The sequence below is a fragment of the Lithobates pipiens genome, unplaced genomic scaffold (assembly GCF_037356315.1).
Source record: "Lithobates pipiens isolate NorthernLeopardFrog02 unplaced genomic scaffold, aLitPip1_a1.2 Scaffold_16, whole genome shotgun sequence".
NCBI classification, from domain to species: Eukaryota; Metazoa; Chordata; class Amphibia; order Anura; family Ranidae; genus Lithobates; species Lithobates pipiens.
Window position 1 is genome coordinate 462,995,927 of NW_027507748.1, and position 24,748 is coordinate 463,020,674.

The 24,748-nt window shown below is 39.3% G+C and overlaps 1 protein-coding gene across 2 annotated transcripts in view; it reads right to left on the minus strand.

The window, feature by feature from the left end:
• MYO16 (myosin XVI) overlaps positions 1 to 16,927 on the minus strand; it is a 555,564-nt gene extending 538,637 nt beyond the window's left edge. The window contains exon 1 of one of the 2 annotated variants that reach the window (XM_077482903.1): positions 16,315 to 16,927. The gene's annotated coding sequence lies outside the window, so the exon portion shown is untranslated. Of the gene's footprint in view, positions 1 to 16,310 lie in introns of both variants that reach the window. The other variant, XM_077482902.1, reaches the window with a different exon arrangement.
• Between the last annotated feature and the right edge of the window lie 7,821 nt (positions 16,928 to 24,748).

A 24,748-nucleotide genomic window follows, 5' to 3' on the forward strand; every position in this document is an offset into this window, starting at 1 on the left:
ATCCGCGAGACACGACACAGTTTCAGAAAGAAACTCATCACCTTGAGAGGTCATGGATGATGAGTAAAGCATGATGTGATATGCAAATAAACGAAAGCTATATAATACATGCATTATTAAAAATTGTAATACATTTCAACAGTTTTAACATTTGTAAAAATAAAACATATCTTTTTATAATTTGCGTGGTACTGTTAAAGCCCTGATTTTCTGTAGTTAGGTTTTTTCTCTTGATATATTAATAGATAAACTTCAAACAGATAGATTAGATGGAAAAATACCAATGAATGCTTGTATCTATTCATTAAAATAATGAAATTCATTTTTGCATTACTTTTTAACTCAGCTAATGCAATTACCTGAATGTTCCATGTCACTTACTGTAGAACAGCAATCAAACTGGAAGAGGGAGGGTCAGCATCAGAAACCATTTAGACCCAAGTGAATATTTTTATTGTTAAACCTAAAACCAGAACTCCTGGCAATTGATCCCCCCCCCCAACCCCCCCCCCCCCCCCCCAAAAAAAACATATGAAAAAAATATATTTTCTGTGGGTTTTTAGTCAGTTCATTTGAAGTGGTTCTAAAGCCTAAACTTTTTTTTACCTTAATGCATTCCTTACATTAAGGTAAAAAATGTTTAGGCAATAGTAGCCCCCCTCAACCACCCTCCAGTGCTGTGCCAGTCTGTAGCCCTTCTCTCCCCTCACTTCCTGGGTCTCAGCCTTTTCTAAGGCAGTGGGAGCCATTGGCTGCTGACAAAGCCAGTGACGTGTGAGCAGGGGGCAGGGCCGAGTTCCGCTGTCTGTGTCAACAGACATCAGGCTTTCTCACAAACCTGCATGAGTGCCCCCATTGAAAGCAGCTTTCTATGGAAGGCACTTGCTGGAGGGGAGAAGCCAGGAGCACTGGCTGGGGACCTGAGACGAGGAAGATCGGAGCCACTCTATGCAATTCAATTTTACAGAGCAAGTAAGTATAAAACTTTTTCTTTAAAGAAGCATTTACAACCACTCTAAGTCACAACAGCTACCCTATCCTTTGGCGTTAGGGACCAAGTATTCTTTCTGGACTGAGTGGCACTCACTGGCATGTGAGTGCCTCTCAGTCCAGGAATACTGTAAGGTAATTAGCAACATGGCATGACAAATGTTCTACCTGAAAAGGGACTGCCAGTGTTGCTGGATAGATGTTGAAGCTGGGGACAACACTGGAGCACAGAAAGGGTAAGCAGAACTTGGAAATGTTTCCACAGGAGAGGGAAGGGGAGAAGCTAAAAATATAAACAAAAATGTCTGGTGTTCAACTTTAAAGTGAATTTCTAAATTTCAAATAAATGCAGGTGTCTGCATTTAATGCTCATTATTGATTTTTTTGTTGGTAATTCTATGGCACTTGCAAAATATGCAGTGCTTTACTGATTACCTAGATCTATTAATATATTACTGCAGGTTCTCTGATGGTGCTCACAATCTAATATCCCTACCCCAATACAGGAGGAAGGCAATTAACCCACCATTATGTTTTTGGATTATAGAAGGAAAAAGGGACACCCACGCAGACACAGTGGAAAATACAAACATCCTTCAGACAATGTCCTAAGTACATTTCAGATCCAGGATCCAGAGACAAACACCGTAACATTTCTTCTACTGTGACTAAAGATTTGCATACGCAAGTTTCTGGCAGAAATCTATATGAAACCATTAAATCAGACCGTATCAAATGCGAAAAGTAACCCCCCCCCACACACACACACACACACACAAACACATACATTTGGTTAAAGCATATCAAACTGGCCATATACAGACAAACATTTCATCAGTTGTGAGGAAAGATCTTAGAAGAATTGCCTTTTCTAGTTATGATATCTGAAGCTTTGAGATGAAGCATTGACTTAAAAAATATAGCTTTCAAAAGCATTTTGCTCTATGGTCTAACTCTGAAAATATTTCAGTAAAATGTGGCCAGATTTATTGAACTTAATGCCTTTAAGGAACTAAATGCTTCAAATAAGCAAAGTAAAGGGTCACAACTACACTTAACATGCAATACCCACAGAAGCTCTAAGATTTGTATTGATCATCAATCTCCAATAATAATATTTTCAATATTTAATGCAGAATATACTGCATTGCTACTACAGGGAATTGCAGAATGTTTAGCAATGATGTATTTGGTAACTAAGGCAAAAAGACTAATCAGTGCCACTCGGGTGGTAATTAAACTTCATAACTATCAATCCATAATGAGATATCACACAGTCTTAGATTCATCTTTATGGAAAAGAACATGTTCTCTGTTACCTTTTTATTAATTATATTTCAAAATAAATGAGATATGCTGGAATACCTCATTATTGATCTATAGAGCAACCTAAAGTTAAGTCAAGTATTAAATATTCTAAATAAGGCGGAGATGAATTTAAAGCAACACTAAACAAAAACACTATTCAAGTATGTATTCCCAATTTTTGAAAAAAAGTACTTTCTATTTCTCTCAGTATATATGTGTGTATATGTATATATATATATTTATTTATTTATTTTCCTTTTTTTAACTGCTTCAATCTGATTTTCTGTTAGAGGGTGGCTACGTCCATTCTTTTTTTGTTTCAATATGTTTATTAGTTTTCCGAAGGTTAACAAATCATATATAACAAAACATGGAAGACAGTATGATTTTATTACTATCTATCACTAGTATATTATTTTTTATTGTATCTATTCATCCAAATCAGCCAGTTTCTATCTAAAAATTTGCAAAGAATAGAGTTTATTTCTATAAGGAGTCAAAGGTATAATTTCTATGTACAGCCTTTACCACATCCGAAAGGTTAATAGAGGCAGTATCTTTCCAGTTGCGAAGTAGTAAGTTCCTAGTTTCTAAAAGATTGTGGGCTATCACTGATCTAAAGTGAGGTGGGAACTTCTCTATACCCAAGTGGAGAACCGCTAACGCTGGGTTAGGAGGTATGATGATACCTGTGAGCGATGCGATCAATTGGAATATTTGATTCTTTTGATTGCTTTTTATGCTCGGACAATGCCAGAATATGTGTAGTTAATGTCCTATGTTTCCACAATTCTTCCAACAGTGAGGCAAGTGTTCTGGGTAGAAATTAGCCAGTCTGAAGGGGGTGTAGTGACATCTATTTGTAATTTTGACCGTTAAGTCCCAGTGTTTGGTGCAATGTGATGCTTTCTGGATTTCTTTGTGTACATTGTGCTCATCTCTGTTTCCCATTTTTGGATTGCTATCGTTTTCCTAAAAATGATTTATCTTGAAAGAGGTTGTAAAAGAGTGATATCCCTTTGATGTTGTTTTGGGGTGTAGAGTAGAATGACCATGCTTTAGTAGGCATCTTTGTCTTTGGAATAGGGTTCGTTTTCAGAAAATGTGATATATGTACACAGGAGAACGGTGCTTTATTTGACAGATTATATGCAGTTAGAATTTATTCTTCAGATTTAGGCTGTTGGCCATTAAAGAGATCGGATACTTGTGTGATTTAGGAGTGTTTTAACTGATAGCATGGGGATTTTGGCTTCCAGGATGACAATTGGAGGCGGTTTGTTTATCACAACTTCCTCTGTGTGCTTTAGGGTTAAAAGGTATCTCCACGCTTGGATCGACACTTGAATTGGTTGTGAAAAGTGTTTGCTATCCCAATGTTTTCAATTGTCACCCATGATAAAGGTTTTTATGTCCTTTTTTGGGATCTGCGTCTCTTCTATGTCTACCCATAATGGTTTATTATTCTCCTGGAACCAGTGTTTGAGTTGGTCCAGTCTTACTGCCCATAAGTAGTCATATAAGTCTGTTAGGCCCGCTCCTCCAACCCGTTTGTGTAGCGTGAGGTTGTGTCTGGGGCATCTAGCTTTTTTGCCATTCCATAGATATTTCCATTTAAGGTTGGATAGTGTTCTAATATAGTGTCAAGATATGTGGGTTGGTAATGTTCAAAATATGTACAAGATTTGTGGCAGAAGTGACATTTTGAAGGCTGCTAGTTTTCCTTTCCATGAAAGTTCTTTTTTGGAGCTTTCCTTTAGTTGGGAATCTAGTTTGGCCCTCAGTGATCTGAGGTTGACATCTGTTAATGAGGTGATTGTATTTGTTAATGTAACTTCTAGGTATGTCTTTTTTTCTCCAGGTATATGGAAGTTTTTTTTGGAAGTTTTTTCTGTAGAGTGTCTTGAGTGTGTACTGGTACACCCAGGCTTAGAGATTTGGAGAAGTTGACTTTGTAATTTGAGATTTCCCCAAAACCATTAGGAATTTGTGGGCTTGTTCTAGGGATTTGCGTGGATTAGTTAGTATCAATATAACATTGTCTGCAAACAAGTTGATAGTATGCATGCCAGAACCAAACTGGAAACCTTTAATTGTGGGATGTAATCTAATGGCCTATGCTAAAGGCTCTATCATTAGATTGAAGATAGTAGGTGACAGGGGCACCCCTGGCAGGTCCTGTTATGCATGTTGAAGAGTGAGGACAGGAAGCCTGAGGAAAACTCCTGTGCTGAGGGGCAGGAGTACAATGCTAAGATAGCCTTCAATATAGAGCCCTGGAATCCAAACTTTGCCATTACCATTTCCATGTAGTTCCAGTGTACCCTGTCGAACGCCTTCTCTGTGTCTATGGACAACAGCAGAGAGGGCGTTTGACTGCTCATTGCTAACATTAACAATTCTCCTAGTAGCATCTGAGGTTTGTCTCCCTTTCACATATCCCATCTGGTCACGCTGGATAATGGAAGGAATGATATTCATAATTTTTTGGCCAGTAGATTTGTGTAGACTTTGATGTCTGAGTTTAAGAGGAAGATTGGTCTAAAATTAGCTGGTGTAGTGGGATCTTTGCCCGGTTTGGACATGTTACTATATTTGTTTTAAGATTCTACCTTACAAATTTCTGTAATTAGTGTATTGAGAGTGGACCCATAGAGTTTCTTTCCCCTGGCTCCCATTTGTATGAAAATGCCCCTCATGACGGCCTTGTGTGCATTCCACAAAATATGTGGGTTGGATACTGACGTCTCATTGGTGAGAAAGAAATTTTGGAGATGCTGAGATATTATGGAGTGATTTTTAGGTTCTTGTAGTAATTTAGTGTTACAGCGCCAGATAGGGGAGGAAGAGGAGACACCCTGCTTTTTAAATTACATAGAAATCGCTGCATGGTCAGACCACGTGATATCATGAATTTAAGCTCCTTCATTCAATAGAGCTTCCTTGAGTTGAAAGGAGAGGGTATTTTTTATAGCAAAAAGCACTCCTCCATTTTTATGGTTAGGCGTGCAAGCTAGGAAAATGCTTGGAAAGTCTCTGTGTGTACAAGGTGGGGTTTTGGACAGTTGGAAGTTGATTTCTTGCACACAGAGGCCGTCAGCTCCCTGACTGCAGGCCTCTTGCCACATAGAACATATTTTAGTGGGGGGCTTGAGACCCCTGGCATTAATTGAGAGGCATTTGATGGTCATAGCTGGTGTGAAGTGATTTGTTGTAATGATGTGCAGATACTCACTGCGGTCACTCGGTCTCCTTTGGGGTGCCACTTTATGAGATGGATAGGATGTGTGGAGCTTGTATTCTTTCTCAGATTGTTCATTGTGGGTGTAGCTGCGTGTATCAGACAGATAACAAAAGAAACAAAAAACATATAAAATTAGAGAAGTGAACATAAGACTTGGATCGTACAACTAATCCCTGGGCAGATGTAGCTACATCAATGCTAAGGGTAAAAAGGAGATAATAATCATTAGCTCCTAAACAGGAGATGTTGGTTAACTGAGGACGTTTACTTGTGAGCTTCAACATTGTTTTTCTTGTTAGAGTGTTTGTGGGATACTATTTGCCACTCATTTTGGACTGGCTGTGGCCTTGTTCGGTGCGTGATGAGAAGCTTGGTCCAGGAGTATACCCCACTGGCGAAAGGCTGCAATCCCTTCCTCAAGCGTTGTTACTGATGTTGTGAGCCCATTATGTTAATGCACAGAGTTGCGGGGTATTTCCACTTGTGGAGGACTTTGTGATTTCTTAAGGCTTTAATAGTTGTCACCAAATTGCAGCTGCCTTGGCACGTATGCCAGGAGAGGTCAGGGAGAAGCCTTATAGTGGTGTATTGTGGTGGGATATTGTTGGGTCTGCTTGACGCTTGCAGGATCTGATCCTTGATGTGGTAAAAATTCACCCATAGTAGGACATCCCTGGGAGTCCCCTCAGGGAGAAAGGAGGGTTTTGGGGACCCTGGGAATCCTGTCCACTATAAGGTCCTGTGCTGTCAGAGACGGTACTAAAATGGAAAACAGTGTATGGGCATATTGAAGAAGAAGATTTGGTGTGACAGATTCTGGGATGCCCCTGATTTTGATATTGTTCCTTCTAGACCTGTCCTCTAAGTCTACAATATTGTCTTTCAGCCACGTTTTGTCTCCCCCATGTGCCGTGTGTGCTTCCACCATTACCTTATATGAGGATGTATATTCTTCCATCTTTTTTTCCACAACTATTCTGAGGCTTAGGGTTTGTACTTCCCTTGTGCACTTATTTATTCCTGTGATCATGTCTGCTTGTAATGATGAGCGCAGGGACAGCAGCATTTCTTTCAGTATAGTGTCTGATAGGGGTCTGTCTGATGTGGGGAAGTCAGCTATGGGATCCCCCTCCTGATCTTCTTGGGCTGTGTGTGGGTCATGCGGCCTGCTTACCGCCATCTCTGGGTCAGGCTGTGGCTTAGCTAGAGACTCGCTCCTGGGTCTTGATTTTGCTGGGCTCCTCATGGAGAGGCTGGAAGTCCAAGAGGACGATTCACTGTGCAGCTTAGTTATGTGAGGGGCCATGGATGTCTGTCTGGGGCCCCGTTTTGCACAGTGGCCTTGTCTTTGTGTTGCTGATCTCGGGCGCGCTGCAATTTTGTCATTGTCTGTGCGAGGATGTCGTAAAAAAATCCGGGAGTTTGAGTGGCTGCTGCAGATTCTTTGTTCTCCTCTGCATCCCTGTGGTGTGCAGTGGACCGATGTGTGTGGTTGTGGCTCTGAAAGGTGCCGGTGAGCTCAGATGGCGATGGATTTTCTCCGGTGGGCTGTGGAGCATCCATCTTGGAGCCCGGTAGCCAGACCCCTGCTATGTTCGTTCTTCATGGTTCCACTGTATGTAGGAACAAAAGCACCCTCTCTTGCTCACTTTCAAGAAGGACTGGGCACTATGGACTATGGGATTTGTAATACAATACTTACTAATGTGCACTGCTTGTTCCAACAAATGGAAGTCAGGGGAAAAAGGTAGATGTTTCGGGAGACCATGAAGGGTGTTACAAGGGAACAAAATAACATTGTAAGAAACAATTCATTGAAAAATAGATTACAAGCCCGTAAGCATAGATGCATATGGATTCTTTTTGGAGAATAAGGATATTGTTTAGTGTCACTTTAAAGGTCACTTATGTAAGAGTCCTGTGATTATAGTCACAAACTGAACAATTTTAGGTAATTCTGTTATCTTCTTCCTTCTGCCTGCATTAGGTGTTGGACCCAAGTGTAGTCTACACTAGAGGCCTTGTTTATAAGGGATGGAAATTGCTATAGTAGAATTTTCTATCATTTATTTATTTAGTACAATCTACAACATTTTAACAGATGGTGCTATGGTACACAGGCCATTGGACCCAGATTTCTTCATCAGTAAAACTGGTCTGTCAGACAAATGTGGACACTGAGATGACTTTTCTAGGGACATAAAAACTCTGTCAGGAGGGCAGCCTGACAGTTCTGTGGAACATTAGGGTTCCTTTACCGGTTGCTAATGGTTTCTTAAGCAATGGGCAACTTCTGACACTTAGATGAGAAAACCACTGACATGTGCAGGAAATTAAAGGAGGATTCTTTGCAGTAAACATCACATTATTGTACCAGGATATCTGAATATGGTAATTATTGTTAGAGCTTCCTTTAGTCCAGAAACTTATTTCAAAGGTTCTTCTGTATTAAAAAGTTTGAGAAAGGCTGACCTAGAAAATTAAAGTCAGAGATCCTTATCTGCATATTTGTTTTTGCTCAGTCCTTCAAAGCAAGAGCTTGAGCTGGTTCTGGCCAGCTCAGGTGATTGTTTTAAGAAAGGCCTGGATTACTTCCTAAATACATAAAATATAACAGGATACCAATATGTATAGGTAAAGTTAATCCAGGGAATATCCAATTGCCTTTTGAGGAATCAGGAAGGAATCCCCCCACTGGAGTAAATTGGAATATGCTTTATTGTTTTTTGTTTTGTTTTTTGCTTTCCTCTGGATCAACTGTGGATATAGGATTGTGTATATGGAGGTTTCAATTTGTGTGTGCTTTGGTATTTTTTTTTCTGTGGGTTGAACTTTGACTTTGTGTCTGTTTTCAACCAGTTTAACTATGTAGCTATGTAGCAGTATCAGTAATACAACCAAGCACTGGCATTTTTTTTTAGAAGCTGTCAGCTTTGGCAGCCCCCATTTATTCTCAGGACAGTTTTACTTATCCTAATGCTGGCCATACACTATATGAAAAATTGGCCAAACCCATTTTCAAAAAATGAACATTTGGCCGTGAGCGCAAATGAGAGTGCCATCATGTAATGACCGATAAATCATTCAGTGGACATGAATAAATGCATTTTGTGTTCGTTTTTTTACATATACCTAGCTCAGACAGTTCGGACGGGGAAACACATTAACCTTTCAATTTATCGTTCGTTCGCCAGAAAATTTCCAAACTTGTCCTTCATTTTTTCAGCTCAAAAATGTCCCAATGATTATCGATTTTGTGCCCATTAACTGACCGAAAAATGAACAATTGTCTAAATGAACGAATTTCGGACGATTTTTTGTATAGTGTATGGCCAGCATAACAGTCCTTGTTGAACATTTAGTATCTCTATGGTCCTGGAGCAATTTCAAATCAAATTATTTTTAGGCATCTGAGAATGGGAGACCTTGTTAGTTGCCAATACTCCCCCAGTTTTTATACCATAAATGTTACTGTGTGCTATCCTCGCATCTCTCAAGTCACAGCCTCCAAATTCCTTTTCTATTTGTACTGGCTTTGTGCTGGTAATGATGCAAAATAGTACAGGCATGGTAGATCTGCTGCTAAAATACATAATTTTAATGTAACAAAGACCAGCCAATCATGTGTGAGAAAGGCAGAATTTGCATCAAACGTTACAAATTTTGAGTTTTATTGTGTGTTTGGCAGCTTTACAAAGCAGAGCAGCATAAAGCAGTAGATAAAAGAAAATAAAAATGTCTTTTAGCTCCTACGCACTTACTATTCATGCCTTGTATAATAATGACAATTACTGTCAGATAAAATCACAAGTAAAAGTTGTACAGATTGTCTTAACATACCTTTAAAAACACTGATTCATTATATATATATATCATAGCAGAGATCCTAGGCACTCAAAGGACTTCAGAAAAAGGAGCTTGGGGTTGTATTGAGGCTGTACCCCAATGAAACATTGGTACAGATTAAACATTTTAGGGTTGACTTCCTAAAGCCAAATAGCCTGGGCACTTTACAATGTAATTTTCCCCAGAGATTAGTGAATGTGATGAAATTACACTTTGCAAAGTATACCCAATCGCCTGCAAGAAAGCAAAAAAAAAAAAACGCAACTGCATTTTTGCTTGTACATGAAGTCAGCAGCCCTCCCATTTACTAAATTCTGGGGAAGATTCCCTTTACAAAGTACAACTTCCCTTGCAAAATAAACATTCTATTATTTTTTTTTGTAACACACCCATTATCTTATACTTTGCTCCTTTGCTGAAGTCCTTTGAGTGCCCATAATCACTACTGCTACTAATACTTCATCTTTGAGCACACCAAGTCAATGACCCAGTGATAAGTGAGATTACCACTGCCTATTTCCTATCCCAGAACAAAAAGTTAAAAAATTATAATAAACAGACTCAAAAGGGACAACTGGGAGTGTATAACAAGCAGCCACCTCCACTTCCACTAAATTTACTAAGAAAGTGAAGTAATATAACCAGTACCAGGCATACAGAAATATGTAAATGACTCCCACGAAACAGTATTGGTGCTTAATGAACGGCCACTGAAGCACCCTTGGGTGGGGGGGGATAGGGGTTGGGGAGTGGGTGAGTAAAGAGTCCTAAGCTCCGAGATGCCATTTAGAGGTTTCACAAAGCCCATTTTCTTCACTCCCAGGAGCCAACCGAAGTGTCAGGGAATCAAATGCAAGTCAAGTATGTGCAACCGGTGAAGGCAACATTTAAGTGACCCCTTCACCACAGGATCAGTTGTACACACAAGCCGTTCTGTGATAGATGAAGAGGCCATTTTGTAGCTCCCTGATCACTACAATTCACACTTCCAGATGTGTAAAAGTACCTGCTCCCTTGCTGCAGGCTGTAGATCATATAACAATATTTTGTTATCCTATTCAGCCATGTAGTAAATGAGGTATACCTTGTGATTTGCTTTTACACTTAATCCCATTCGAGCCATTTCGTATCATGGAGGTGCCCAACACAGGCATCCAACACAGGGTAAACAGATAACTGGGCTGCACTAAAGGAATCAGGCACAAAAGTAAGTGAAAAATATATATTTATTTAAGATAAAGACACACGTGCATAACCAATCAACAGCAAACCATAAACAAGCAAAGAAATACAAAGAATACACAGCAACCCAAAACACCTAATCTAACTAATATATATATACACAAGGAAAGGGAACACATATGCATCAACAAGGGACGAGAGACAAGGGGAACAGGAGGCCAGACAGAGGGAGCCGTAAGCAAGGGGGAGCTGGAAGCAGGAATCAGAGGACAAATCTCAGGAACAGGGTACAGGAAAAAGTCCAGGACAGGGCACGAAGCGGATCAGGAACAGGTTCAGGCAAACGCACCAGGTCAGGCAGGGACAAGGCTTGCAGAGAGAATACTGAAGCCTGAGCCTCAGTGAAGGGCAGGCTTATATACCCCCATCAGCTCACATCAGGTGCAGCTTGATCAATGAAACATCCATCTGCTGGGAGACACCCGCTGGTGGCCACCAGAACTGCATACTTTGGTGCTGAAAGAAATAGTGCCACCAGCAGGTGACCCAAGCAATAACACTGATCCTGACATTTTGTTTCTGAGCGGTCGTTCGTCAACCAGCCATGTTGCGGAATCAGAGGAGATAACGTTTTATTTATTATTGGCCTTGAAGTTATTGCTTTGACCCAAGTCTAGTCCAGGAACAGGAGGAGGAGGATTTCTTGAACCAAAAATTGGTTGCTTTATTAATCGTGACCAATTATGTCATATGCCTTTGCTGCGAGAGCTCCAGGAGAATAATAAAGATGATTTTCGGAATTATCTCCAGATGACGGACCCCTGCTTTCACCATCTCTTGGTATTGTTGATCCCGACAACAGACTTTTGTCCAAGGAAAATTTATAAACCTGCCATCCAATATTTGTCCACAGAAAGTTGGCCAACAATTGTCTGATGGAGCATATAAAACGGTTGGATTTTCCACCAACAGCCTGTCATCACACAATTCCCATCAGAAAATCTGATCATGTGTACGAGGCTTTAGGGGCTATAGGCTCAAAATGGTATTTAAGAGGAAGGAAAAGGGTGTAAGAAGTAAAAGGAGAATTCTGTTTTATTCTGTAAACAAAATAATGTCTGAACTAATTGAACGTTACAGACTATACACAACTCAAGTGGATACCGGGGTTTTCAGCCTAGCCATGCTTTGGTGTCCCCTAAGGTCTTCTCTATGGATGTTGTTTACTGCCATACAAGTCCACGTGGACCTTTATACATCTATACACCTTCGTACACCCATATCTGTATCTGAATACCCATATTTATGTCTGGTCTGGAATTTTCTCAAAGCAGTGCTGATTTTGAGACTACTCTGGACTGGGTGATGTACACATACCCTTCATATAGGCTTTGTTTGGAGATTTTGAAGTGGACATTGTTAGGTAGTTAGTTCTTCCTGGATTTAGTGCACACATATTTTTTCAATATCTGATATCACAGGAGTAAATATTATTTGTACTATTGACAAGATGCCTTGTCCTCGCTGTGGATTCATGTTTAAGATTACATATTATTCTGATCCTCCATTGCTTTGATAACTCAGAGTGACCACATGTATATTGAAGTATACTGATGATTCATTATAATTGTCATTTATTGTCATATCGATGTAGTTACTGTGATGATTTACAAATGTATATTTAACCCTTTAACTTTCTGCTCCACCGTTTGGTAGCGCACATTTTGAGTCATGCTACCTCATTGATAAATGTGGACTTTAAAGGGTTAAGGCTATTAAATCATCCCAGCCATTGCCCATGTATGTTGGATTATAACTGCTTAAGGACCACCTCCTGCACATATACGTCAGCAGAATGGCCCTGCTGGGCACAAGCACGTAACGGTACGTTGCTTTTTAAGTGCCCAGCCGTGGTTCGAGAGCGTGCCGCCAGCGGCACGCTCCCAACCCGGTCCTGAGCTCAGTGACTGTGGCTGTGGGACCAGCGGACCCGATTGCCACTGGTGTCCCGCGATCGGGTCACAGAGCTGAAGAATGAGGAGAGGTCTGTGTAAACAAACCTCTCCCCGTGCTTCATACTGTGGCTGCCACCGATCGTCTGTTCCCTGTTAAAGGGAAAGACGATCAGTGACGTTACATGCCAGGCCATGCCCCCTACAATAAAAAAAACATAAAACACCACACATAACCCCTCCTCGCCCCCTAGAGATTAACTCATTCACTGCCAGTGTCATTTACACAGGTATCAGTGCATTTAAATAGCACTGATTGCTGTATAAATGACAATCACAAAAATGTGTCAAAAATGTCTGATGTGTCCGCCATGATGTAGCAGTCACAATAAAAATCACTGATCACCGCCATTACTAGTAAAAAAAAAATATTAATAAAAATGCTATAAACTATCCCCTATTTTGTAAACGCTATAACTTTTGCGCAAACCAATCAATAATCACTAATTGTGATTTTTTTTATCAAAAATATGTAGAAGAATACGTATTGGCCTAAACTGAGGAAACAATTGCCACTCTATTTTTGTTTATAAATCGCAAAAAATAAAATACCACCAAAAGAAAGCTCTATTTTTGGGAAAAAAGGATGACAACTTTGTTTGGGAGCCATGTCGCATGACGACGCAATTGTCAGTTAAAGTGACGTAGTGCCGAATCGCAAAAAGGGGCCTGGTCCTTTGGCTGCAAATTGGTCCGGGGCTTAAGTGGTTAAGAACTATAAAAAATTGCAATAAGTTGTCACTTTACTGCTCAATGTTTCAGATTCAGGAATTATACGTGACGTATCTTTGAACTCTACGCTCATCTTGTCCTGCTACCCTTGCAGCATTCCCGATGTACAGTAACTGTTATTATTGTTATTGCTTTGAAAACTCCCAGAGTGACTACATGTATATTTATGTATGTATTTATTTATATATGCTGCATGGTTACAAACAATGTTTGTCACACAAATTTTTTGGATTCAAAAATAGCACGGGAATCTTTATTGGTGATTTCTGGTTATGTTTATATTGGACTGCCACTTTGAGGCATTTTTGATATGCAATAACTGTTTTCTGTTTTCGAACTAGGATTTTCTTTGAAAATGTGGCTGTATACTGTATTTTTATTTTGTTTTCAGCTCTAAAAGGGGTCTTGCACTTATAAATAAGAACATTTGATAAAAGAAATAAAGATTGTTCTACTAATTTTGTTTTACTCTAAGGAACTCTAATATTCTGAAACCAGAGTACACCTCAAGCTAACTTTTTTGATTACCTTTCGCTCCTATAAGCATGAAGAATGGCATTAGTTTTTAATTCACCTCACTCTTTTTTGATTAGGTTTTCTTTTTTTCTTTTTTCTTTTTTTTTAATGTGGCTTTTTGCTGGCTGGGGTCACACTAAATTCGGATGCGACTCACAGCAGTGCATCCCTGTTCTCCATTTCAGGGAAGAATCAGGCCTGAATTTTTGCATGAATTTGGACTTGAAACGGACCCAAAGATGCACAGGTCCCCTTTGCGATCAGCTCTGCAGCCGACACAGAGATGTGTAAACCGGCTCCATTGAGACCCGGTCACACTCTCCTGCCATGCGAATTGGATGCGGAGAAACCGCATTCAATTTGCATAAGTGTGAAGCCAGCCTGAGAAAATTTGCTATATTACAGTGATGGAAAACCTTGGCACCCCAGATGTTTTGGAACTACATTTTCCATGATGCTCATGCACTCTGCAGTGTAGTGGAGCATCATGGGAAATGTAGTTCCAAAACATCTGGGGTGCCAAGGGTTTGCCATCACTGCTATAAGAGGTTCAGAACTAAAACAGGGAGGTCTTACTGCTGGAGTCAAAAAGAAAAAGAATATATGATAAACAAATATAATGCAGTATTGGGTAGCACAACCTATAAGCATCCATCATTTACACATTCTGCTACCACCATTAATATAGGGTGGCATATTTTAAAGACAGCTTACTAGCCTTTATTCATACATATATGACTTCAGTTATTGTGCAACCCTTAATAGAAAGCTAAGCTAATGACTTTGAAAGCCTTTATTATCTGTATACAGTATTTTACAATAAGGCTTGCAGTATTCTATCTACTGTATTTGACAGATGTAATGTATGACTATAGAGCAAAGGGTTGAAAAGCCTGTGTATCTGTATTTAAAATACATATTAACCCTAACAGCATCTCTCTAAATATACAATCGAAAGTGTTTGGTTTATCAGTTCAATATAAAAATACCTGTTGATTCTGCCAAAAATTGAATGCACTCTGCAATGTTATCCAAGGCAATCTTATCAGCCCTGCACAGTTAATCTCTATGGACTACACAACACCTCTTTTCAAATGTATGGACATTAGTAGAGGGGGAGGTGATTTGTAGTCCCACCACATTCTTTCCACGCCCTCTCAGTGTCACAATGCTATTATAGATACCATACAATTAGTGAGTGTTGTCACCTTAGGATTTGAAGCATGTTAGTGACAGGATCTCCGTTAAAAGTAAAAAGGAAAAAATCCTGAAGAAAAGAAAGCTAAAGCAGCCACCACATTTAAGGACTTGGGATAAAATACACTTTAAATGAATTTATTTGTAACACAACAACTCCCATTACAAAGAGGTAGTGATGACAGGGGCACGTGTGCTAACTGCATTCTGAAAATCTACAAAATATCTGAGCCTTCGCTGAGGGAAGCATTGACAGAGTATATTCTCACTTCAATATTGCTTTGATTCTGGCCATGCAGCTTAACCAATCATGCAAAAATTAAATTGCAACGTCATAAAGACAGTGGAGTTTTCCAAACTAGTCCAAGTCCCGCTACAGATTCTTGCATCGTGTACTCTTGGAAGTGACACTGCTCAACACAATTTTAAGAATGCTTTCAAACTTTGCAAGTCCTGCATAGTTTACATGCTGCCGAATGCCAAACACATTGCTTTCGGATCCCAAACTGCAAAGTTTTTCTTCTCCAGATGTTTTTATTATCCAAATCCTGCTGATTTTAACATACACAAAATGTTTCTGACAAGGAATGCATTGTTCTGCAAAATGTACATCTCTTTAGTGTATTACTACCCTTTAAAGATGCATAAAAAGTGGTACAATCAATAACATACTGTACATACTGCACCCATTACTGGCATTTTAAGGACACTTTATATAAATCAGACCAGCTTGTAAAATATATAATGCACCAAGTGACCTCTGATATCACCCCAGCCTTGTAATTGTTACCAAATCACTTTTAACAGGTTTCACTGACATAACCCATTGGGGGCTTTTTCTTGAGACCAACCTTTGACCTCCAGGTAAACATTAAAAGGCAGTAAAATATAGTGTATTTACAATTCTCACTGTGTAATATATTTCCAGCAAATGAGCTCAGCCTCTGTCTATATGTGACATTCTGATCTCTGAGCAGATCCTGTCCATGGCAACAAGGAAATCTAGCTCTCTCAAGCTTTCATTAACCCAGCACTAGCAGATATGTCTCCATTCCCGGCTGTAAAGAACACTAGAATCCATTCCTGACCTTCATCGTAATTTATGAAATGTCATGTTTCAATGTTTTGCATAGCATTAACTTCAGAGGGAATACATGTGTGGAACATATAAAAGGCATATATGTTAGAATATCCAATGACATTCATGCTGGAGAATGAAATATTAAGGTAGCATTACCCATATCACTTGCCATAGGTTTATTAAATACTTAAATTTCTCTTACCTACTTTGCACGGTAGATATGTCCCTTGATTAGAAAAAAAAAAGGCTGAAATCTCCCCACAGCACCAATCAATTATTTTCCTAGACCACAAAGCTTTCAATCTTCAAAGAAATCCTGCAAGACCAGTTTAATCCATGGTGGAAGTAGAGGCGAGCACCCTGCACATTCACACAAAGATGAAGCTCTAATTGCAGCTGCTTATTGGCAATCCAAGAGCAGTATCAGCAGCAACCAGAACAGGCACTTCACACTGAAGGGGGTTTGGCTCATAGACAGTCCTTTTCTTTCTGTGCTCAGGAGTCTTCCTCTACCTCTTTTGTTCAAATTTGTGTGGGAGCTGAGCATCTCACTCCTTACAACTTGCTCAATATTTATTTTAAAGGCTTTACGGAAGGAAGAAGGGTAAGAAAGATAGTAGGAAGGAAGGACGGCGAGAAAAGAAAAATCATCTTATGTTAGGCTGTTTCTAATCACCATGAGAAAGGACTCCCGTTGATTTCTGGCTGTCACACACAAGCAAACAAAAGGAGCAGTGGGAATGTTGTAATAGTGACTATGTTTCTAGGATGGAGGGAATCTCTGCTTCTTAAAAATGCTGATCCTTTTACACCTCTTACCTGCTGTTAGCTTTTTATGCAAAGCGCACCAGAATCCAAGCACCCATGCTGAAATTTTGCAAATGAAACTAATACAAACACATACATAAATATTACATTTTTTTCAGTTCTGTATATTCAGTATTATAACACTTCACAGAGCAGTAACAGAACAAGAATTAGCAGATGGTGAAGATATAGGAAATTGCTGAAAACATAACCACAAGCGCAAACAATCCATTAGTCTTATTACAATGGGTCTATGCTTATTTTGAACTGGATTGGAAGCCGCGTAATCCCAAAACCACAGAACTGGACATACACAGTCAAATACACCAAACTACAATTTTTTTGCTTAATGGATAATGTATACAGTATCTCACAAAAGTAAGTACACCCCTGACATTTTTGTAAATATTTTATTATATCTTTTCATGTGACAACACTGAAGAAATGACACCTTGCTGCAATGTAAAGTAATTACAGTGAGTGTACAGCTTGTATAACAGTGTAAACTTACTGTCCCCTCAAAATAACTTAACACCCAGCCAATAATGTCTAAACGGTTGGCAACAAGTGAGTATATCCCCAAGTTAGAATGTCCAATTTGGGCCCAAAGTGTCAATATTTTATGTGGCCACTATAGTTTTCCAGCTCTGCCTTAACCCTCTTGGGCATAGAGTTCACCAGAACATCACAGGATGCCACTGGATTGCTCTTCCACTCCCTCATGATGACATCACGGAGCTGGTGGATGTTACAGACCTTGCGTTCCTTCACCTTCTGTTTAAGGATGCCCCACAAGTGCTCAATAGGGTTTAGGTCTGGAGACATGCATGGCCAGTCCATCACCTTTATCCTCAGCTTCTTTAGCAAGGCAGTGGTCATCTTGGAGGTGTGTTTGGGATTGTTATGTTGGAATACTGCTCTGCAGCCCAGTCTCTGAAGGGAAAAGATCATGCTCTGCTTCAGTATGTCACAATACATGTTGGCATTCATTGTTCCCTCAATGAACTGTAGCTCCCCAGTGCCAGCAGCACTCATGCAGCCTCAGACCATGACACTCCCAACACCATGCTTGACTCTAGGCAAGACACACTTGTCTTTGTACTCCTCCCCTGGTTGCCGCCACACACAGTTGACACCATCTGAACCAAAAATGTTTATCTTGGTCTCATCAGAACACAGGACATGGTTCCAGTAATCCATGTCCTTAGTCTGCGTGTCTTCAGCAAACTGGTTGTGGGCTTTCTTGTGCATCATCTTTAGAAGAGGCTTTCTTCTGGGACGACAGCCATGCAGACCAATTTGATGCAGTGTGCGGCATATAGTATGAGCACTGAAGGGCTGACCCCCCCACCCATTTAACCTCTGCAGCAATGCTGGCCACACTGATACAGCACCAAAGACAACCTCTGGATATGATGCTGATCACATGCACTCAACTTCTTTGGTTGACTATGGCGAGGCCTGTTCTGAGTGGACTTGGTCTTGGTCAAGGCCATCGTGCTGCAGCTCAGTTTCAGGGTCTTGGCAATCTTATCATAGCCTAGGTCATCTTTATATAGAGCAACAATTCTTTTTTTTATATCCTAAGAGAGTTCTTTGCCATGAGGTGCCATGTTGAACTTCCAGTGGCCAGTATGAGAGCGTGAGAGTGATAATACTTTTTTTTACTTAGTGGTGTAATCACTTTTGCTGCCAGCGGTTTAGACATTAATCGCTGTGTGTTGAGTTATTTTGAGGGGACAGCAAATTATGCTGTTATACAAGCTGTACACTCACTACTTTACATTTTAGCAAAGTGTACTTTCTACAGTGTTGTCACATGAAAAGGTATAATAAAGTATTTACATGTCTGTGTAGTGTGTGTGTGTATATTATATATATATATATATATATATATATATATATATATATATATATATATATATATATATATATACACACACACACACACACACATAGATGTGTTAAACACAAAGTAATATATTTCAAGCCTTTTTTGAATTTTTCATGATTATGGCTTATAGCTAGTGAAAACCCAAAATTCTGTATCTCAGGAAATGTAAGTATTATATAGAACCAATAAAACATTTATTTTTAATACAGAAATGTTAGCTTACTGAAAAGTATGTCCATGTACAGTATAATATGCACTCAATACTTGGTCGGGGCTTGTTTACATTTATTACTGCATCAATGTCGCATGGCATGGAGACGATCAGCCTGTGGCACTGCTGAGGTGTTATGGAAGCCTAGGTTTCTTTGATAGTGCCTTTGCATTGTTGGATCTGGTGTCTCTCATCTTCCTCTTGACAATATCCCGCAGATCCTCTGTGGGGTTTAGGTCAGGAAAATTTGCTGGCCAATTAAGCACAGTGATACCATGGTCATTAAACCAGGTATTGATACTTGTGGCAGTGTGGGAAGGTGCCAGGTCCTGCTGGAAGATGAAATCAGCATCTCCCCAAAGCAGAGGGAAGCATGAAGTGCTCTAGAATTTCCTGGTAGAGGGCTGCGCTGACTTTGAACTTGGTAAAACCCAGTTTACCAACACTAGCAGACAAGAAACAGGAAGTGGGTTGTATAAGGTATTTACTGGCAGAAAAAAATAATGTTTTACTATCCAAAGTTAAAACAACAAGGGCAGAGGAGTTAATAGATGTAAATATGAAAAAATGACAGAATGTTTGCTTTAAGGAAATATTTCCACACTAAATATCGGGAGATACTTAGAGGTAAGTAATGTGACTGAACCTAAATCCTAGAAATAAAATATTTTACTAAACTTCAGCTTTAACCTCTTGCAAATCCCATAACTCATATACAGTATGTAGCAACAGGAATGCACTCTCACTGAAAGTGGTCATGGCTTCTGATTGGGAGCCAGTGGAATAGGCATCAAAATATATCGCTCAAGTGAGAGCCAATCACAGTGGTCAAATGATAGAGAAGCCAAACCACATCCCTGGCATTAAAACCCACTTAAAGGGCCCTACAAAGGCAGCATGAAGGGGTTAGATTTAGCTAAGTGTATTTTAAATGGAACTAGCCCAAGTAGCCTCTCGAAATCCCTTGTACAGTTAGAACACAGACTGCAAGAGGGAGGAGAAATACAAGGAAAAACTGAAGTGAGCAAAGGGTTTAGCTCATCAGTCTTTCACTTCTTCACAGCCCAGACACAGACTCGGGCAGATCTGCAACCAAGTTGTTTTGTTCTAACTATGGTAGAGAAAAATCAGGTCACCATGCTAGCTTTGTTGTATGGCAGAGTTGTGTAAATCTCAGGGCTGGATGGGCAAAAATGCAACTCTTTTGACAGGCTAACCAGTTATTACTTATGTATTCCTATTGTTTATTAGGCTGTTTTCCTATTGGATTCAATTCTAACTGTGCCGAGAGAAAAAAAAGAAGTTGCCATTTTTTACTTTTCAAACGATGATGCCTCAGGGCTCTCACCTCATTGTGCATTTAATAATCAGTAAGTAACTGACCTGGAACAATCATGAAGCCAGTAAAGTCTAATAAGCAAGTAAGTAGCTAACTAGCTAGTGAAGCCAGCATTTGGATGCAAGCCCTGAAGCCTACATCGCTAGAAATAAGTCATAGGGTTAATGGCACACCAACACTCTTGCTCACTGCATACTGGTATAAAGCTTATAAAATGTAGTAAATATTTCCTATAGTGTATATTTAACGTGGACATTTTTTATATCTAAAATAAAATTGAAACACAGCACTGCTTTGTACTAAGACATTAAAGCATTTATAAAGTTTATTTTTTTTTTATAAAAATAACAAACATGTTATACTTACCTGCTCTGTGCAATGGTCTTGCACAAAGTAGCCCCAAACCTCCTCTTCTGTGGTCCACGGGTGGCACTCTTCTACTAGGTGTGCTGCTATAGTTGAATCTAAAGCAGCCGACGTATGTTGTTTGTAGGTTGTTAGTTTCACTTTGAATTAATTGTCTGTGCTGCATTATTTTGCAAAAATCTGCTATTGTGACTACTAAATGTTTAAAACTGTCCGTTTTTGGGCACAGTCCTTTTAACTCCTGTTAATTTCCTCTGCAAAATTGTCAGACGTCAAAACCATATTCTGTTAAGCCCCATACACACTATCAGATTGTCTGCTGATTGTTTCCATCAGATTTACCAAAACCATATAATATGAGGTCAAACCTTAGGGGTTTCAATGTGTATGCAATCAGGCAGGCCCTTGTACTACATGGTTTTGGTAAACCTGAAGGAAAATATCAGCAGACAATCTGATAGTGTGTATGGGGCTTAAGTGTCTCAAATTAACACGTTTTTTGCCTTCCTTTCTCTTTTTCAAGTCCTGTTTTGTTGACCAATAAAATTTGTAGCAAATCTGTTTTGCAACTGCATGCTCAATCCAAGTAATGCATTTAACACCCCCCCCCCCCCCCCCAAACAATTTTCATGCAACAGATTTCCCAGCTGCATCTTAACTAGGCTGATTGGCATGGCAAAAAAACTGCTTTCACACACCAAAAGCCACAGCAAAAAAACAAGGCCAGAACAACGCAAATGCAACTAGTCCGATGGGACAAACACCCCCCGGTCCAGGGGGGGAAACAAAGAGCCTAACATGGGCAAAAGTTATACAACAAATACCATTGCAGTCTATGGGAACTGACTTGTTAATTTTGCTAGTCCCCACTTGGATGGCTTATATTCTAGTTATTGGCCTTAAATTGGGTATGGGGACCCAGGTCCCACCTTGAGGGACATATATCAATGTCACCAATTTAGACAACCCCAAAAACGAAACAAGGAAAGGTAGCTTTAAAAATGCAAAATTGCTTAAAAGCTAGTAACTTGGGTGGGGGGCTCACACTGCCTGTAAAGTGGTGCATCTGTAGCATGTTTCAAAGATGTACTGCTTTAGAGAAAACTTACAAATCTACATTGCAGCTGCAAGATTTTAACCCCCAAAAAAATAGACTGCCCCAATACATACAAGGCCGTTTTGGTCTGTTAAGACTTAAAATGAGAACCCCAACATGAAAAATACCACCCCAAACTAAAAAAATATTGTGCCCTTCGCACACACACTAACAAACCCCTAGCCAAACACACAGCAACACCACCCCATGAAAGGGGGCCGGAGGGGCTCAGGCACCTCAAAAGTCAACCACCTTGTTCCCATATTCCGGGGGAAAAGGGCCTCTTCCTCACAATGCTAGGCTGGGGTTGTGGGGGGCTGCAGACAGGGGGCTTTACGCAATGTAGAAAGCCTCTTTAAACTAGTGAGTAGAAGGTGCTTTGTCGTTAGTATTGGGCTGAGCCCAACATGCCCCAAAGGCAGCCAGCTATGTTGAGTGCATGTGACCTTGTATGGTTAAGGAGGGGGTTGGACAATCGCTCTTCTCACCCCTTTCCTAGCTGGCCCCATTGTATGCTCTGAAAAATGATGTGATTTTGGTTGGTGAAGGCAGCTCACAGCCTTTTGAGAATAGAGTGAAGTGTGGAGTTTGAATAATAAAAAAATTATATATTAATGGGGATTTCATACGTAAGGAAAAAAAAACAAATTTGGAAAAACAAGAGATCTAGACACTTACATCTCAAACTTTTTTCTTTTTTTTTTTTTCCTTAAATAGGGAATCCCCATTAAAATATCTTTTTTTATTATTCAAATTTATAGATATCATTGACATCACACTCCTAATGAGAGGATGGATCCTCAAAACACGTAGAGTGTTTTTTTGTCAGATTTTTTTAACTAGATCTACCATGTACCTGCTCATTTATGTTATCATGTATCTACAATATGAAATCAAAAGAAGAGAAAAAGAGAAAAAAATGTAACTCTTGTATGTCAGCTCTCTATGGAATTTTTTTTTATGATTGTATCATGTATTTTGAGAATATTTGTTCTTGTCTGTATAATAAATACATTTTTACTTTATATACTTTCTGTACCTTTACCTGATTTAGTGACTCGCCTCACTCAAATTCCTGGGACCATTGTTTTTTGCATATTCATGAATGAAAATAGGATTAAGTATAAAGAGGAGTAAAGAGGTCATACAAACACTGGAATACTTTCTACCTTAATGCGGAGAATTCATTAACATAAAAAATGTCCGTGCTTGAGAACCACTTTAAATTGAAAACAAATTATGTACCTAATAAATTGCACAGATTATGGAATAAATTATGGAAGTTGGAATGTCCATGAGATAACATTTGTAGAGTATTTACGTGATCACACCTTTTATAAAGGCAAAGGTGTGTGTATAAATATCAAATACCCACACATGCATAAACAGAAACACACTGTTGCTTTTGCTATATAAATATATCTTGACACAGTCTAAGCTTTATGGTTTGTGAAAGGAGATGTTTGTGGAGAACAAGGTTTTGCGAGTGTAATATTAGGAAATGCTGCATGGCCATGGTAACATGTAAGGAGACACACTGGCTCTTAACAAAATGAATTAAGTGACCCCTGACAGAAAAGTCACACTGCAGCCACATACAAAGGTTTGAGGGCAAAAACAATGACCTTCTGGAATTGTGGTGACAGCTGGTTGAACAACAAATAGCAAATAAAAACAGCAGAATTTGTAATGATCACTAGAAAAAAAATGTAAAAATCTGACGATAGAAAAAACATATTTACACATCCTAAAATGGAAAAGTCGAAATAATAGATATAGGTCTAGTTTCATAGACATTGCAAGAATAACAATGACCAAATAATAAAAATATTACTATTTGTTAAAATGGTTGAAGGATTAAAAGCTTAAAATGAAGTATGGACAGGTATAAAATCCATCTAATCCATTTAATCCAGTTATGTATTGATTAAAAAATACTTAAAGTAAACATGTCAAAGACCTTGACCACTGAAACCGAGCATATTTTGAAGCTGCATATTCAGAGATCACCTTCAGTAAAAAGTGCATATCAGAATGATTAGCAGATCATAGGCAAATTAAATCTCGTATGGGAGGTTCATACCGGAAGCCTTGCCCTGATGCTAACCCCATTCTTGGTCACTGCATGAGCAGATATATCAGCTCTATGGGTTGTCATCACATACTGTAGATCTTTCCTGGATGTTAACCAAGATGAGTCCTGTTTGCATCAATACAGAATGCAGAATACACCTTGTTTATCCTAAAATATGATCACTGGCTTTCAAATATAACAGCAAGAAGAATGTCCAAAAAGGTGAAATTAAACATATCATCAATGAAAATGTCAATGAGTTTGCTCTATTCCTGTAAACATATTACAGAAAAGCAGTGAAGCTTTACCTTGCTCAGGTTGCTTCAGTCTGAAAAAACAATGCAGCACCGGCTGTGCACCTATGACGTCATCTCTTTGTAAAATCTTTATTCAGTCACAAACAGCATACAGGATGCCCCATCCAGGAAAAACCTGGCATGAATGAGGATAAGATTTTGGAAGGACGCGGGGGGGGGGGGGGGGGCATAAAGCGTAACAGTGAGAAAAGGACAGTTATCCTTTATTGATGCAAATACTTAAAGAAATAAACAGTAATGACATTATTATGTACCATTACTATTTTCCTTATAGCATGCCTTTAACAGAGTGGGCTCATTAAACTGGGACAATATTCATAAATCCATCAAGAAAGGCTTGACAGACTCTGACAGTATACCAATCACTGCATAAGTAATTTGCACCTTTCAAGTACAGAACAGAAACATTTCACAGAATCATGAGACAGATTTAACTGACAGATGATTAGATGTCATGGTAGACCTCTCACACACTTCTAGAAGTGAAGAAGTTGTAGTCAGATACATTTTTAACACAGAACATATGGTATAAGAAA